At 49.4% G+C, this 16609-nt stretch overlaps 1 protein-coding gene and 1 long non-coding RNA gene across 18 annotated transcripts in view; one reads left to right on the forward strand and one right to left on the reverse strand.

Moving 5' to 3' along the window:
- TNS3 (tensin 3) overlaps positions 1-16609 on the forward strand; it is a 308545-nt gene that overhangs the window by 246903 nt on the left and 45033 nt on the right. The window lies entirely within an intron of this gene.
- On the reverse strand, positions 457-9475 carry LOC129060314 (uncharacterized). Its single transcript, XR_008526918.2, has 3 exons — positions 9133-9475; positions 7399-7590; positions 457-7193 (listed from the first exon to the last, which is right to left on the reverse strand). It is a non-coding gene; the product is annotated as an uncharacterized LOC129060314 (long non-coding RNA).

The raw sequence follows: 16609 nt of genomic DNA on the forward strand, positions 1-16609 counted from the left end.
GGGGATAGATGCCCAAAGCTGGGGCTTGCCAGAACCTGCTGGTACCGAGAGCTGATTGCTGAAGTGTGAGGAATTTTGTGAGCCAGCTGACAGCACATTGGCAGCTTGGGATCTGCCAGGGCGGGATTGTTTATACCACAGGATTTAGCAAACGTTATGAATCAACCCCTCCATCGGCCCCAAGCTTCCCTGACACACCAAACAGTAGAAATTCACTGCCTTTTGTTTTTTGTTTTTTTTTTCACTCTGCTTGGTGTTAGCTAACTAGTCATGAAGAATAGAGCCTGAAGTGACCAAAGAGATCTTTCTGCATTTTGACATTCAAATATTTTGAAAGATTTTCTGCATTCAGCATTTGGATTCTAGTCCCATTGCCAGGCTCAAGTAAGCTCTGTGATAACAACACTCAGCTGTTGGAAACTGCTGTGCGAAGCACCTCTCAGCAGACAAGGAGGCCTAAAAGGACACGGCAGAGTGGTGTCTGGTGGGTCCTCTCCTGACATTTCTTCTCTCTCTGGTCAAATGCTGGATGCACACGTATTGTGGCTCTGAGACTTCCTATCTGGGTGAGCTCAGGCAGTTCTAGGGACCTCTCTGAGCCCTAGTTTCATGTCCTATACAACAGTAGTCATTCCTACTGCACATGGTTCTTGAGAAGATTGGACCAGAACATGTAGCTCTGGCACCTGGCCCAGACCTGATTAACACTCAGCAAATAGTGGACACTGATGCTGTTAGGAGAACAGAGCATCCATATGAAGGGCAGTTCCCTGAGCTGGGGAGACCAGTGACAACTGTAAGTCTGGGTTCAGAGCATGAGTTGGGACAGAGAAGGCCCCTGGGCACTTGGCCCTGGGTGGCTGAGCCCCGGGAACCCTGCTTTTCCCAGAGATGTGCTTGTGCCCAGTGTGCTCATGTTTTAAATGCCAGCACCTACTCCAGGAAAATGATGGGTATTTCAATATCTGCTCACATTATGCATATTTAAATATGAATTGAAATACTGTTTAATTCTCCTAGGAATGTGTTGTCATTTAAAAGAGGTTGTGATAGCATGAAGGACTGGGGACAGGGGCAGGAGACGGCAGGGCAGCTGTAGGCACTGATGTAATGCCTCCAGCTTCATGAGGACAGGCCCAACCAGGCTTCACCCACTTGGGGCCCTCAAGCGGGAGCGTCAGTGGCAGCCCTTGCCATGGTCCGTCTGTTGAATGTATTGCCCACATGGCCACATTATGCCCCAGGAACCACGTGTTGGAGGACGGTATCCTTAGGCTTCTCAGAAATTCCACATGGGAGCCTCAAATGGACATGCTTTTCTTGAAAACAAACATATTTGTGAAAATGTAACAATAGGAGTCGTTTAATCTCAAGTCTCCCCTATAAGCAAAAATGGATAAAATTATGAAATGTAAGATGTAAATTATTCTGTTTCTTAGCTGATCCTTAACCTTGATGATATTTTCAAAACAAATGAATAAAAAAGACATGAGAAAAGGTTTCCTTTAAAAAGTCGTGGTTCTCGCCAGGCGCAGTGGCTCATGCCTGTAATCCCAGCACTTTGGGAGGCCAAGGCAGGCGGATCATGAGGTCAAGAGATAGAGACCACCCTGGCCAACATGGTGAAACCCTGTCTCTACTAAAAATACAAAAATTAGCTGGGCATGGTGGCGCATGCTTGTAATTCCAACTACTCGGGAGGCTGAGGCAGGAGAATCGTTTGAACCCAGGAGGTGGAGGTTGCAGTGAGCCGAGATCACACCACTGTACTCCAGCCTGACAACAGAGTGAGACTCTGTCAAAAAAAAAAAAAAAAAAAAGGTCGTGGTTCTGATACATCCCAGCTTCCAAACTATTTCATAATTTTTTAAATATAAACACGTAACATAAAAGCAGCCATTTGAAGGTGAACATTGCACCGGCATTCAGTAGATTCACGGAGTCATGAGACCATCGCCCCTAGGTAGTTCCAGAGCATCCTCATCCTATAACAGCTTTACAAGTGGTATTCAGACGGGGTTTCGGGACTGGCGGCTTCAATGAAAAAGATTAGCAGTTAATGTTAGTTTACTTCAAGAGGATGCCTTTATATATTTTGCAACTTCTATTTTGTGTTCAGTTCTTCTGGAGAGTAGGGTGTAGGCATTTTAGGGGCCTGGCTTCCAAGCATGCAGCCTCTTCTCTGCTGTCGATTGCAGGTTTTGTGAAGGGCTGGGAGGATTGCCTCCATCCAAGTGCCAGTGCATGAGACTGATCAGGAGTGGGAGCATGTGAAGTGGTCCCCATTGGCTCACAAGAGGGGACACCGGGGTTTGGTTGGTGCTGTGCGGACTTCCTGGATTTGGTAGGTTTCAAAGGGTCATGATGTTTGCCACAGGGAGGAAGAAAAGGGCAGTACCAGTGGCACTGAGCCTTCCCCTCTGTAGCTCTGTGATCTTGAACAGTTTGCATAACCTCTGGAAGCATCATTTAAATCTAAGCAAAATAAGAATGTGTGTGCCATGCATGGTATTGGAGGCAGTCTCTTAAAAATGAAGATTTCAGCCTATGAATATGCTAGTGTAACAAAAATTTGTCTTAAAATTTAGTTTTTTAATTCAAAATGCACTTTCTTATTGAAATAGTTTCAGAGGCCCAGGGATTGATAGAGAGACACAGCGTGAGAAGAGGGCAAGAGGAAGACAGAGACAGAGAGATTATTTTGACGCAATGCTTTATTTTTATTGAAAAAGCTGTCATCCTTCAAAACTTGACAAATGATACAATGCTTCTACCAATCTTCTTCTTTCTTTCCTGTACTCGACTCCCTTTTCTGTTGAATTTTTATGAGCTCTTAATGAGAATGTTTATAATAGGGACAAAGGCATGTACTGAATGTGAATATGTGTGACATTTATAGAGGCCCTTGTTTACTTTGGATTTTCTAGAGCCTCAAAAGCACATGCATTCCTATATGGATTTCTCCATGGGTTTATATTCAGGTACGTAGGCATATGTAAGTGTGCATAGGAATAGACATGCCTGGATACATGCCTGTGATGTACTTTGCATTCCAATTTGTGCCGAAGAATGCACACTGATGCATGGTGACCCCAAATAACTGGCGTGGATTAGCAAACATCGCAGCCTCCTCCGACCCCTGCCCCAGACGAACAACATGAAAAAGAAAAGTTGACTGCTTCTAAATTATATTTAAAAGTAAACATTAGTGCTGGGTTCGTGGAGGTCAGCCTAAAGTGCTGGCCTGTGAATGTGCCTTTAGGGGTCTTTTGAGATGAGAACATGAATTCATTTGAGGGTGATGAAGCTAAAAAAAAAAAGGTGTTGGCTTTCTGTGCTGACACCTCATCCACAGAGCAGGCCAGCTTGGAAGTGTCCCCATGTCAGTCTGCAGACTTCTCTACCATGCTGAATGTTTTCTTGTTTGCTCACTTTGGGTTTAGAGGAATCTGCTTTTCTAAATTTATTTATCAGCTCATTCCATTACCCCCTCCTCTCCTGGTGGACTGTTCTTGACCCTCAGCATGTAGAAGTTATTCTGAAGTGCTGCCAACAGGATTTGATGCTGGCCCTGGGGCTTGGTGACAGATGTGGCTGTGGTCCTGCCCCTCTGTACCTCTGTGATCTTGAACAGTTTGCATAACCTCTGAAAGCATCTTTTAAATCTAAGTAAAATAAGAATGTGTGTGCCATGCATGGTGTCGGGGGAAGTCTCTTAAAAATGAAAATTTCAGCCTGTGAATACAGTAGTGTAACAAAAATTTGTCTTAAAATTTCATTTTTTAAATTCAAAATGCACTTCTTTATTCAAGCATTTTCTGAGCCCCATTGTCTATGAGAATTGTGCTCCATCCCGGGATTGAGGAAGGGAGGCGGTCCTGGCCCTGGGGCAGCTCTCGGGCTGGGGTCCCTTCTGAAGCAGCCTGTGGCTGGTGTGGAATCCGGAATCCACAGCTCGGGCCTGAGCCTGGGCTTGTCTCCTCCTCGCTGCTCGGAACAGGAAAAGGCAGTTCAGCCCAGCAGGATGCCTCTTAGAACTGGGAATGGCTTGGAAGAAAATGCTTATGAAGCCCCAGCATATAAAATGTGCAAGGATATTTCCCTGCTGGAAGCGTTTACCTGGTACCCCTTGCATTTTTACTTTCCTCCGAAGGCCCTCACCTTGTAATCCACCTCCCCGCAGTTCCATCCCCTCTAGACAGCAGCCTGCCTCACGGTGGTGTCTCGAGAGCATTGAGCGTCAAGAGGTAAAATGCCTGGGCGTTTTCTCTGAAGTACCTGTTACCACTGTCCCCTCAGGCTGTGATTCCTGGCCAAAATGCACCCATTCTTTTTAACACACTTGGGAGGGTCTGAGATTGTGAGACTTGCAGAAGGGTCAGATGTCTTGAGTCACTGAGAGGGCTGAAGACGGAATATGCAGTCTGCCTCTCGACATTTGTTACTGGCCCGGGCCTGCCCCATCAGAGCCTTTGAGGGCATTACCAAGGTGCCCCCCAGATTAGTGTACCTCCTCGACAGAGAGGCATTGGTCAGGCCATCCCACTTAGGCCAGGAACCACCTTGTCGTCTGTTTAAATTCTATCACATTTTAGTGACACACGTATGTAGACACGTTATGTGGTACATATGTGTGTCATGTGTGCAGGTATTTATAGCTCTGCCTAGATTGAGGCATTTGCCACTTTCTGAGCACTTCTTACAGGCCATGCACTTACATATGTACACATGTAGAGAAAGAGCAAACGAACAAGTTTACAAAAAATCCTGAAAGCCAGGCAAGTGAGAATTCCATCGTTTGGAATGAAAGTAAACTTTTCTGATGCTTCAGGGCCAACCAAGTGTGCGACAGGCGTCAGAGGTCAGGTCTCCATGTGTCACCTGGCAGAGGAACAGTGTGAGCAGCTCGTTGGAATTTGATTTTTCCAGAGGAGCATGAGATTGGGTTACTATGAAGTCACAGTGTTGCTGAGGTTGTGGAGGGTTTGTGTTTTGTGTTTGTTTTTAATTCCTTCTCTGCAACGCCCAAGTGAGCACTCTACTTGAGTCTCAAGAACCCCAGAGTAGAGCCCGCCCTAGGGTGCTGGCCAGCACGTAATTCTCAGGAACAAACAAGTACATTCGAATAAAGCTGAGGATCTCAGTCTGCAGTGCCTGGTCCCTCGGAGGCATTCTAATATCCCTCTTAGTTTTGTTTTATTGGGGTAGAGCCTGTTGCTGAAAACAGAACCTGTGGGTCACCCTGACTATCCTTCCCAGGCCTTCCAGAACTGCCTTGCATGTAGTAGAGAGACCCACAGTTTGCAGGAGTGGCACCGTCTTCGAAGCAGCTTTCACATAAAGCATCTGAAGTTCCTTTGCTAGGTCATGTGCCCAGTTCTCAAAGGTACCTGCAGATCACCCGATCGCTGGGATTAGGGCTGGTCCAGGGTTCTTCTTATTGTGTGCACACATATGGTTCGCCTGAGTCTGGTGGGACAGAGATGTGGGAGGTGATGGGATGCAGCCCCTGTAGGACCCATGAGGCTGGTGGACAGGCAGTGCGGGCTGGTGGGAGGATGTTAAGGGAGAATTCCATCCAGCTGATCAGGTCGTGTCTCAGGAAGGGCATGCCCCCTATGGAGGCTGCGAGACCTTTAAACTTGCTCATCCCTTCCCGTGTGTCCTCTCTGGGCACCCCAGCTCCTCCCTTCTCCTTGGTTTACGGCCCCTTTTCTCACCTCCCTCTGGCAACCAAGTCTGCTTGTGTCTTCCTCCGAAAGGGAAACTCCTGTTGCCCCTTCTCTCCCTCTGTTCCTCTTCTCCCTCTCTGCTTCACCTTCCCTCCATCCTTTTGTTTCTGCTGCCTCGCTCTCACCTGCATTTGAAGGATGTGACTTCCCAGTGGGACCTGGGTTGGGATTTGGTGTCACCCTCCCTCCCTCAGCCTTAGGACATTTCCAGAACAGAGTCTTCATCACACTCCTGGCATCTAATACAGAGAAGGATCTGGATAAAAGTTTGTTTTGTTTTCTGATGGATAAGTGGAAGGAGAGAGACAGTCTCTCAGCTCCAGGGAGCTGAGTGCATCATGCCTGCAAAGGGTCTGAGCCCGAAGAGTGGGAGCCACGTGAGACCAGCACCTGTGTTTCTGAGAGGAGACCTGGCATTGCCGGCTGGTGGGGTGGGCTGTCCTCTTCCAGGTGTCTGATATGCACCCCTGCTTGATTTTGCTAAGGTGCAGTGGGTGGTCCCGGCTGTAGCAGAGTCAACGTGTGGACAATCCGGGTCCTGTCCTCCCCGGGGATCTCTGGGTCTTTGGGTAGGGGGAGCAGAGTGTCCGGGAAGGATTTTTTTTTTTTTTTTTTTTGAATTTATGAAGTATTTATTGATGATTCTTGGGTGTTTCTCGGAGAGGGGGATATGGCAGGGTCATAGGATAATAGTGGAGAGAAGGTCAGCAGATAAACACATGAACAAAGGTCTCTGGTTTTCCTAGGCAGAGGACCCTGCGGCCTTCTGCAGTGTTTGTGCCCCTGGGTGCTTGAGATTAGGGAGTGGTGATGACTCTTAAAGAGCATGCTGCCTTCAAGCATCTGTTTAACAAAGCAATCTTGCACCGCCCTTAATCCATTTAACCCTGAGTTGACACAGCATATGTTTCAGAGAGCAGGGGGCTGGGGGAAAGGCCATAGATCAACAGCATCCCAAGGCAGAAGAATTTCTCCTAGTCAGAACAAAATGGAGTCTCCTATGCCCACCCCTTTCTACACAGACACAGCAACAATCTGATCTCTCCTTCCTTTCCCCACACTTCCCCCCCTTCTCTTCAACAAAACCGCCATCGTCCTCATGGCCCGCTCCCGATGGTCGCTGTCTCTTCGGAGCTGTTGGGTACACCTCCCAGACAGGGTGGCCGGGCAGAGGCGCTCCTCACTTCCCAGACAGGGCGGCCGGGCAGAGGCGCTCCTCGCTTCCCAGAGCGGGCCGCCCGGGCAGAGGCGCTCCTCTCCTCCCAGACGGGGCGGCCGGGCAGAGGCGCTCCTCTCCTCCCAGACGGGGCGGCCGGGCAGAGGCGCTCCTCACTTCCCCGACGGGGCCGCCCGGGCAGAGGCGCTCCTCGCCCGGGAAGGATTTTTAAATGTTTTTTCCTCAGCGGACTTGCTGCCACTTGGAGCCCACCTTTGAAATCACTTTAGTTCCTGGCACTGCAGCTGAGGAGAAAGAAGCAAGAGAGGAAAGATAAACAGATCTCCAGAAGATGCTTAAGTCTGTAGATTCACACTCAGGATTGTCCCAGTCATGGCTGTGACACAGGCACAGAAACAGCATGCCCTGCCTCCTCCTCCCTGCTGCCCATCCCTGTGGGTTTGCTCCGAGTCACTGAGCCCATAGTTCCACGGTGGGAACGGGACCCACCCTTGGGAGTGCCATCCTGGTCACAGTCACCCTTCCTGGGCCTGGCTGCCCCATGCTGGTGCCGCCCCGTGCCGCCTTCCTCTCTGCTCGGGGAGTGACAGGCACGGGAAAGGCCAGTCCATCCGCTTCCGCTGAGCCTGCTCTGTCCGTGGTCAGGCATTTCCGACAGCATCGTTTGCAGGAGCTGCTGCTCTACAACACATAAACAACCAGGGAGGAAATGCCTACTCAGACCTTTGGGAGGAGGGTCCCAGGGATCTTCCTGGCCCGTGTGCGGAGAGGTGGCCCCATGGGTCCCAGGCAAGCTGTGTCCCTCTTGGGGTAGGGCATCGACCTGCCCACTCTTCACCAGGTTGATGAGTGTGCCAGGGTCGCGCAGGGGCTGGGCCAGCCAATGACTCGGCTCAGGCTGGGCAGCAAGCTGTGCTGGAAGCACAGGCGTGCACAGGGGCTATAAGAAAGGAGGCAGCCCAGGAGGAACGGGGACCTTCTCTTCCAGGGAGAGCTTTCTAGGGGAAGGGGTGACACGCTAGCATTTGAAGAGGGAGGGGGATTATGCCAGACACATGAGACGAGAAGCCAGGGGTGAGTGTCTGTTCTGTGCTTCCCCTTGTGAAAACCCTGAGTAATGTACCGTGTCTCTAAGGCCCAGACACATGACAGGCCCCTATGTTCTGCATGTGAACTGGGTTATAGTCAGATTTCAGGTCACGGGAACAGAGCACTTTGACTTGACTGAGAGAGATAGTGTTCCAAATGCTGAAAAAAATGTGGGGTCACTAGAAAAGGGCTTTGTAGAATGTATAGGAGTTTTTCAGCAGTTGGCTTAGGAGTTTGGCCTTTTAGATGAGAGAAGCATATGAGCAAAGAACATGGAAGAAAGGGGACACAGTGCGTAGAGGCTGCCAACAGCCTACAGTAGGTGCCAGCCAGGCAGAACAGGCTGAGGGATCCAGAATCAGGCTCTAGGACAGGGTTTGGGCAGGGTGTTATAGCCCATTGAGGCCCGGAAGAAAACCTGCAGGGTTTAAGCGGTGCAGTGACAGGGTGGAATTTGCATTGGAAGGTCCCCCGGGCTGCCTTGAGGAGTGCAAGGCCTCCAGGCTGGTGGCCAGGCCAGATGAGAGGCAAATGGCCCCATCCAGAGGAAAGGGACATGGGTGTAGGCTCCTGCCGGGGTGGGGGGCAGAGGACTGACTAGGGACATCCTTGTTGTTGGAGACTCTTCAGGCTTCCACTTCCTCTCTGGCTGGTTGCTGGAAGCTTCTCTCTGCTGTGAGTGTGGGGTCCCAAGGGAATGGGGGTTTGATTTTGGAGGGGCAGGTTTGGGGGCATGGTGGGTGGGTCCTGCCGCTTGTGCCTTGGGTGATGGCTGGCCTGAGGCTGAAAATAAGCCTGGTTGGGTTTCAGCAGGGAGGTTGCAAGAGATTAAAGTTGGGGGAGGAAAAAGCGAAAAGAAATGAAAAGGAAGCAAACCGCAGCAGTGAGCAAGGCGGGGCCAGGGCCGTCTGGAGGCACTGACTGGGCAGGCCGCCCGCGACAGCCAGCAGCAGCTTAACAATCCCGGGATTCTTTCCCGGGCCTGAGCTCTCCCGGCCGCCCTCTGAATGGGCCTCTTTGGAGGTGGCCGCCCCGCCCCCTGCACGACTCCCTCGGGACAGGCCGGAACACAGAGCCCTGCCTGGGTGGGTGGGGGACGCCACCGCTGGGACAGGGACTCAGGACTCTGCTCACCACATAGGGCTGCTGGGGACACAGCCCAAGGAGTTCCCTTTGTCTGGCCCACATCCTCCCAGGCCCTTCCATGGACTGACCAGGGTCCTGGGTGCCAGGTAAGCTGTACATTGGGACTCGTCGCTTCTTCCTGCTCAGTCCTTGCGCCCCTGGTGTCTTCTGTGCTCCTGGCGCCTCTGGCCCGGATCCAGTTGCCCTTGCTGAAACTTGATCTCCTGGGCTCCAGGGGAGGTGGGTGGGGAGGGGTATGAGGTGGGATGCAGAGGTCACTGGGCCAGGAATCCTGGGTAGGACTTGGGAGGAGGGCTGATTGTTCCAAGAGTCCCCTTGTCACTTGATGACAGTTCTCAAGTCACCAAGGCTTTAGGACAAAACGCCCCAGCCCTTGAGCCTGGAGGGCTAGTCCTTCCAGAAGAAAGTCATGCTTTGTCTTTGCTGAGATTCACTCAGGGCTAACAAAAGCCTGGTTTACAGATGTGCAGCTTTTCTGGAACAGGACTGCTTCCTAGCACAGCACATTCCTTTACTGAAACTGATAAAACGAGCCTGCCCCATTCCAGGGCTGTCACCGCCCCCACCCCAGTTCCAGGGCCCTTGAGGGATCCCGGGCAGCGGGCAGTGGGATCTTCAGAGGCCCAGAAGGCTGCACTTCTGAGCACCCAGCACAGTTGTTTCTACTAAATGCCGAAAGCAAGCGTTAGGATCAGGCGCTGGGTTCTAAAATGAGATTTACTGTTGTCTCTTCTGCGGTTGAAGCAAGCAAAGAGAGTATTTCTAAACGAGTTCATGTCATTGAAAAAAGCAAAAACAAAAACAAAAACCCATGCATTCACTGAAAGAACCTGCTCAGATTATGTTAACAGAGCTTCTGGACCTAGGGGAGTTGTTTCTTCACTGTCCCTTCCCTCCCAAATGTCTGAACTGGGGCTGGGGCTCTGTGGGACCCTGGGAGAGTCAGCCAGGCACTGGGGGTGGCACAGGCAGGGCTGGCGCCTGGGCCCAGGGTGGGCCTCCTGGGCATCTGCTCCCTCCTCCGCGTGGCTGGCCTGCGATTCTGCTGGCCCTGCAGCCGACACAGCGTGTGTGTGTGTATTCCAGCTGGAAGGATGGGGAAGATTAAGAGGGAGAGAGGGGAAAACCCAGAGCTCTTTATTGTGAAACGAGCACTGCAGCCGCTCTGAGATAAGCCCAAGTGGCTCAAGGTCCAGCTTCTCCTTCCCAGGCTGAAAATCCTGCCCAGTATCCCTTCCAGGATTGATGGATTGCTCTCCAGCTGATGGAGGATGCTAACTTTTCAAAAGTTTCCTGTCCTTTTAATGTATTTTATATACATTAGTAATTTTTCATGAATTCCATATGCATGTCAGTGTATTAGATATTGTCTGGTTAGGATGGACATAGTTTTCTGACTTTGGAGGTGAGATTAAAAGAATTTTGGCCCACCTATTTCGAGAGAGGGGTGATTTTCTCCCTTGGCCAGCCTGTAGCCATGGTGACCTGTGGAGAGCCTGGTGCTGTCTTCTGCTGGGGCTTCCCGCGCTCTAAGGGGGAACCTCAGTGACAGGGCTCTAAGTTGCTCCCAGAGTACCTGTGCCTTCCTAATCCCCAGGGCAAACCTGTGCAAAAGGTTCCTTGTCCTCCTGTAGGGACGGAGTAATTGTATTACATTCTGCGTTCTGACTCAGACCCTGCTGGTGGGAGGCAGGGATGTCTTGTGGAAAGAATTTTGGCCCACCTATTTTGAGAGAGGGATGATTTTCTCCCTTGGCCAGCCTGTAGCCCTGGTGGCCCGTGGGGAGCCTGGTGCTGTCTTCTGCTGGGGCTTCCTGCGCTCTAAGGGGGAACCTCAGTGACAGGGCTCCCGTGGTTGGAGCTGGGATCTGATGATCCATACGGTTCTAAAAAAGCAGTTTGCAGCCAGGACTATGCATCGACATAGTTCTAACTGCTGCCCACTTTGACCTTCTCTCCTCTACCCTTCTGTTTCCACTTCCCTGTCTTTAAAAAAAATAACATCCAAGGCAATCAAGCTGCCCAGTTGATGTAGGATCAGGACAGGAAGGCTGGTGGGTGTGATGCATGGAAGGTGGTCTTACTGCTGTCAGACACAGGTCTGGGGTGGCTCGAAGTCCTGTGATCTGATGAGAATACCGTGCCCATTTTCTTTACGTTAGGCTCAGCTGAGACAGGTGGCCTCTCCCTCCTATCAGGAGGGACTGTAAACAGAATGAGTTTACAGTAAGAGTCAAGGGACCAGGAGGTCCCCGTCACACAGCACACTCTGCCTTCTTGCTCCGTCCCATTGCTCACTGTGATTTTGCCAGGAGATAACCTAAGAACACAGGACTAAGAAATCACTGGAATGTCAACTTCTAGTTCCACCACGAGATAGCAGGGTGGCCTGTGGCCTTCCTTGAGCAGTGTTCTCTGTGGACATTTGATTCTTAATTAGCCTCAGGTAGAATGGATAGCTGGGTGGAGAAGGCAGGTGGGTACTGGGTCACCCAGGTAAAGTTAAACAGGATTTTACAAATATGGAGTGGAAGAGAGAGGAATGAGGGCTCAGCTCTCAGGAGGACCAGAGTCACCAGTGGGATGCCTAGCTTTCTTGAGTGACCAAGTACAGATAGAAAAGCTTCTAGAATGCTATGGAACTCATTTACTGCTCTGAGGAGGTAAGAAGGAAATGGGACCAAAGACAAGGCTTGCTTCTGGAAGATGTGGGTCTTGGGAGCCCCTCTTTGTGCATCTGTTGATGGGAGTAATTGATACACAAAACCACACGGTCCATCGTGCTTCCAAGCTGACTCCTCCAAGTCTGGTTTCCCTTGATGGTTTTCCCAGTGGTCCCATCACTTCTGCTGCCTGCTAGACTTATCATCACGAGAAAAGTCCCAGTTACCTTTGTAGTTCATGCTGCACTTGACTGGAGGAAATCAAGTCAAGGATATCATGGTGACAATTGAAGGGTTACAGGAATTATACAGCTATGCACAGACTATTTAAAAAGACACTATTTTTTTCTTAACAGGGAAATTTTTCAAAGTTTTTCAAAAATTTTCAAAGTTTGTTAAGAGACTTTTAAAAAATATTTATTTATTTATTTAGATGGAGTCTCACTTTGTCGCCCAAGCCGGAGTGCAGTAGCATGATCTTGGCTCACTTCGCCTCCCAGGTTCAAGTGATTCTCTGGCCTCAGCCTCCTGAGTAGCTGGGACTACAGATGTGCACCACCACACACGGCTAATTTTTGTATTTTTAGTAGAGATGGGGTTTCACCATGTTGGCCAGGCTGGTCTCAAACTCCTGACCTCAAGCGGTCTGCCTGCCTCGGCCTCCCAAAGTGCTGGGATTACAGGCGTGAGCCACCGTGCCTAGCCCTGTTAAGAGACATTTAAAAAGATAAAAATAAATGGAGAGAAAGCCATGTTTGTGGATAGGAAGACAATGTCACAAACATGTTGGACCCTCCCAATTTCATCTGTGTGCTTAATTTAGTTCCAGTCAAAATGCCAGCAGATTATTTTGTGGAACTTGATAAGCTCATTCAAAATTTATATAATAAAGTAAAAATTCTCAGTAGCCAGTATACAACTACTAGAAATGAGGACTTACGACAAAGATAGAAAATTCGTAAACATGAGCTGGTACAAGGACAGATAAATTGACCAACAAATAGATGAAAGTGCAGAACAGACCAGCACATGCTTGGAACTTTGGTGCCAGACAAAAGAGGCAGCCAGGTCAGTAGGGGAAAGAGGAGCTGCCTCATAAATAGAGCTGAGGTTTGCCAGGTAGAAAAGGTTAATGGATCCCTTTTATAACACATGCCAACATCAGTTCCAGATGGACCAAGGATGTCAATGTCAAATAAATTCTTAGTAGAAAATCTGGGTGCATACGTTTTTCCGGATTTTTTCCTTCCTGTCTTCTGCTCTTCTGTTTCTCTTTTCCTGCCTTACTGTGGATTTATTTATCATTTAGGGGAAACTCTGTCTTTATTTATTGATAGTATTTTTGAGTATATCTCTTCCTGTAGTTTTTTTAGTCCTTGCTCTTGGTATATACATAACTTGTCATTATTTATGGCTACTTGTATTATTTTATCACTTGGAGTGTAGCATAGAAATCTTACTTCAATTTAAGTTTCTTCACCCTCCCTATTTTTAAAGTACAATTGTTGTAAGTATCTTATCCGTTTATGGTGAGTACCACATGTGATGATGTCTGCTTGTTGCTCCGACTATCAAAAGTGACTTAAGAAACTCATAAGAAGAATGGACTGTAATATTTACCCTTACTTTGACTCATTTGAACATTCTTCTTTCCTTTTGGAAGTTCCAAATCTTATGATTTTCATTCCGTTTAGAAAATTTCCTTTGGCCATTCCCTACTGGGACATTTGCAAACAACAAAATCTCTTCATTTTCCTTCATCTCTGGATTTCTTTATTTTTCCTTCGTTCCTGAAGGGTATTTCTGCAGGTTATAGAATTCACAGTTGACAGTTCTTTTCTTTCAGTACCAGAAGCATGTGCCACTTCTTTCTGGCCTCTTTGGTTTGGGTTTCTTTTGAAGATTTGAAGATAGGTGGATTCTCAGAAAAGCTGTCATTTTATATGACACTAAGACAGGGAAAACAGTGCCAGGTAAAACAGGATGCACTGTGGGTGAAAACGTATGCATAGATTTCAGAAATGTGGCTCCGTGAGAAAAAGCAACTGGGGACTGGGCACATGAGGCCTCGAGGAGCGGTACCTCCAGCCCTAGACTGGCTGCATGGTCGGCCCAGGGTGTGCAGAGCTGCAGGTGGGCTGGAGACGGGGTGCCTACCACGCAATGAATCCTCAGCAGGGGACCCCTCCCTGCTGGCCTCCTATGTAGGAAGCCCTGGTGATGTGACAGTGAATGAGACACAGCCTCACCTCTGACACGGTTCCAGCAGAGTGTGCTACTGGCCATGTGCTAGGTAGAGCAGGGTCCATGGCCACCGAGGGCCTCCGTATGAGGGAATCAGGGAGCGGAGGCAGGCTGCTCTTGAGGGCTTTAGAGGGCTTCATGCCCCGGGTAGGGCTTCTGTGATTCTGTGGGCTCTCCAGTCCTTCCAGCTTGAGCACTGCACTCGACTCATGGTAAGTATTATCAGCAACTTAGAATATTTAGGCACTCCCCTCAGTTTTATGTTTGTCATATACAGGCTTTCACAAACCATTTTCTTTTTTCTTTTTCTAATCATAACATTCCATTCCTAGGGTATGTTTGTTAATTTTCATTTCACTGGGTTGTTTTTTTGATTTTGTGTGTGTGTGTGTGTTTGTTTGCTTGTTTGATGGAGTCTCTGTCACCCAGGCTGGAGTGCAGTGGCGCGATCTTGGCTCACTGCAACCTCTGCCTCCCGGGTTCAAGCGATTCTCCTGCTTCATCCTCCTGAGTAGCTGGGATTACAGGTGTGAACCACCACGCCCAGCTAATTTTTGTACTTTTAGTAGAGACGGGGTTTCACTATGTTGGTCAGGCTGGTCTTGAATTCCTGACCTCGTGATCCGCCTGCTTCAGTCTCCCAAAGTGCTGGGATTACAGGCGTGAGCCACCGCACTTGGCCTTCACTTTTTTTTTTTTTTTTTTTTGCCCGTTCTATTTCATTCTCATGTGCTTTCCCATTGGTTTGTGGTTTTGCTGTTGTGTCAGCTTCCTTCTATAGGTCAAGGCTATGTAATGTACCCAGACCCTGGTCCTGGGGCTGAGGGACCAGTTCTGAGGGATGCTTGGTGCTTTTACAGTTCTTTAGCCTTTAACCTTTTTGTAGAATGCCAATGAGACTCCTCCTTCCAGGACAGCTGGGAGGGTCAGGAAGTCCTCAGTGAATGTTCATCATCAGGAAAACCTTGGTGGATGATGGGCAGAAGGGAAGCTTCAGCAGTGGGTCCCCCTCCCCGAACTGCTGGTTAGAGAGAGGCTTGAGTGCTGTAGACAAGGAGGTCTTTTATATTGTGTTGTGCATTCTAAGTGGCTGGTCTTTGGGGGAAGAAAACAATGTAGAGTAAAATCAGGACAATTTGGTCTATTTGAGTGAAGGTCTTTCTGAACTCCCAAGTGTTTGTTCCCTCCTTCCCCTCAGAGCAAAATGGCCATTTCTTAAATTTATTTCCTATGAGACAGGAGTAATTGTAGGCAGAGGGACAGATGAGAGCTTCAAGCATTGTCCAGTTCTGTCCCAGGACAACCCTCTTGGAGAGAGAACCACCTGTGGCAGAGACTGTGGATTGCTGTAAATTATCTTATTAATTGGAACATCACTTGTTATATTGGAGCAATTTTAGCATGTTCAAAGCTTTGCTGGAAGGCCCTCCAAATGCCGACACACCCTGCTGGCATTTCAACAGTGCTGGTGGCCTCTGTGTTCGTGAGTTTTGGACTCGGTGGAATGGAGCTGGGCTCCATAGCACCTTCGGGGTCCAGAAGCCAGTGGCATGGTGCATGAACGTGGAGACACTGCCCATGAAGAACACAGAGCCGGCCTGAAGGGGAATGGCACCACCGAAAACCAGTGGGTTGAGAATGAGACCCTTGCATCAGCAAAGTGAGTAGCCTACCCATTAGGCATGGTACGAATCGGAAACCTTAGTGAAACAAAAACACAAAGAGAGGAGAATCGGGACCAAGAAGGAAGGCGGGTGAAGCCACATCATCTCCCTCCTCTGGCTGGCTCAGGGCCCCATGAGATGCAGATTTTCTGGCACAATTGGCTCCTCCTGGAGTCCTGCCTCAGCCTGGTCAGAATTCCCATGCTCCAAGAGTCGGAAGGGACACATTAGAAAGTCTGTGTGGTCTCCTCAAAAGCCACATGCCTCATGTCAGTTTTCATTTCTTCCTCGTCGTGATGGATCTTTCGAGTGCTTGCCAGGGGCCAGGCCCTGCCGTGAGCACCTTTCATGCCTTAACTTGGCAGATTCCCTGAGAACTCTGAAGTAGGGCCTATGTCACTCTCCTGCCATTTATAGAAAGGCTGCATCTCCCCAAACCACACACCTCGTGTTAGGCTGAATTGTGACTCCCTCCACTCCCTGCACATTCCTATGTTGAGTGATGCCTTAACCCGAACCCCAGGATGTGACTGTGTTTGGAGAAAGGGCCTTTACAGTGGTGACTGGTGAAAGTGGGTCCCTTAGGGTGAGCCCTCATCCAACATACTTGTGTCCCTGTAGAAGGGGGCAATCAGGACACAGACACACAGAGGGAAGACCATGTGAGGACACAGGGAGAAGATGGCTATCTGTGCACTGCGGAGAGAAGCCTCGGGAAAAACCAGCCCTGCCGATGCCTTGATCTTGGACTTCCAGCTGCTAGACTGGGAGGGGATACATTTCTGTTGGTTCAGCCACTGTGTGGTATTTTTTATAGCAGCCCAAGCTGACTAATACTCCCAGTTCGTGGAACACCAGGATTCCTCTTAACTCACAGAGCTGTGGACAGAGTGA

Source organism: Pongo abelii, chromosome 6, assembly GCF_028885655.2.
Source record: "Pongo abelii isolate AG06213 chromosome 6, NHGRI_mPonAbe1-v2.0_pri, whole genome shotgun sequence".
NCBI lineage: Eukaryota > Metazoa > Chordata > Mammalia > Primates > Hominidae > Pongo > Pongo abelii.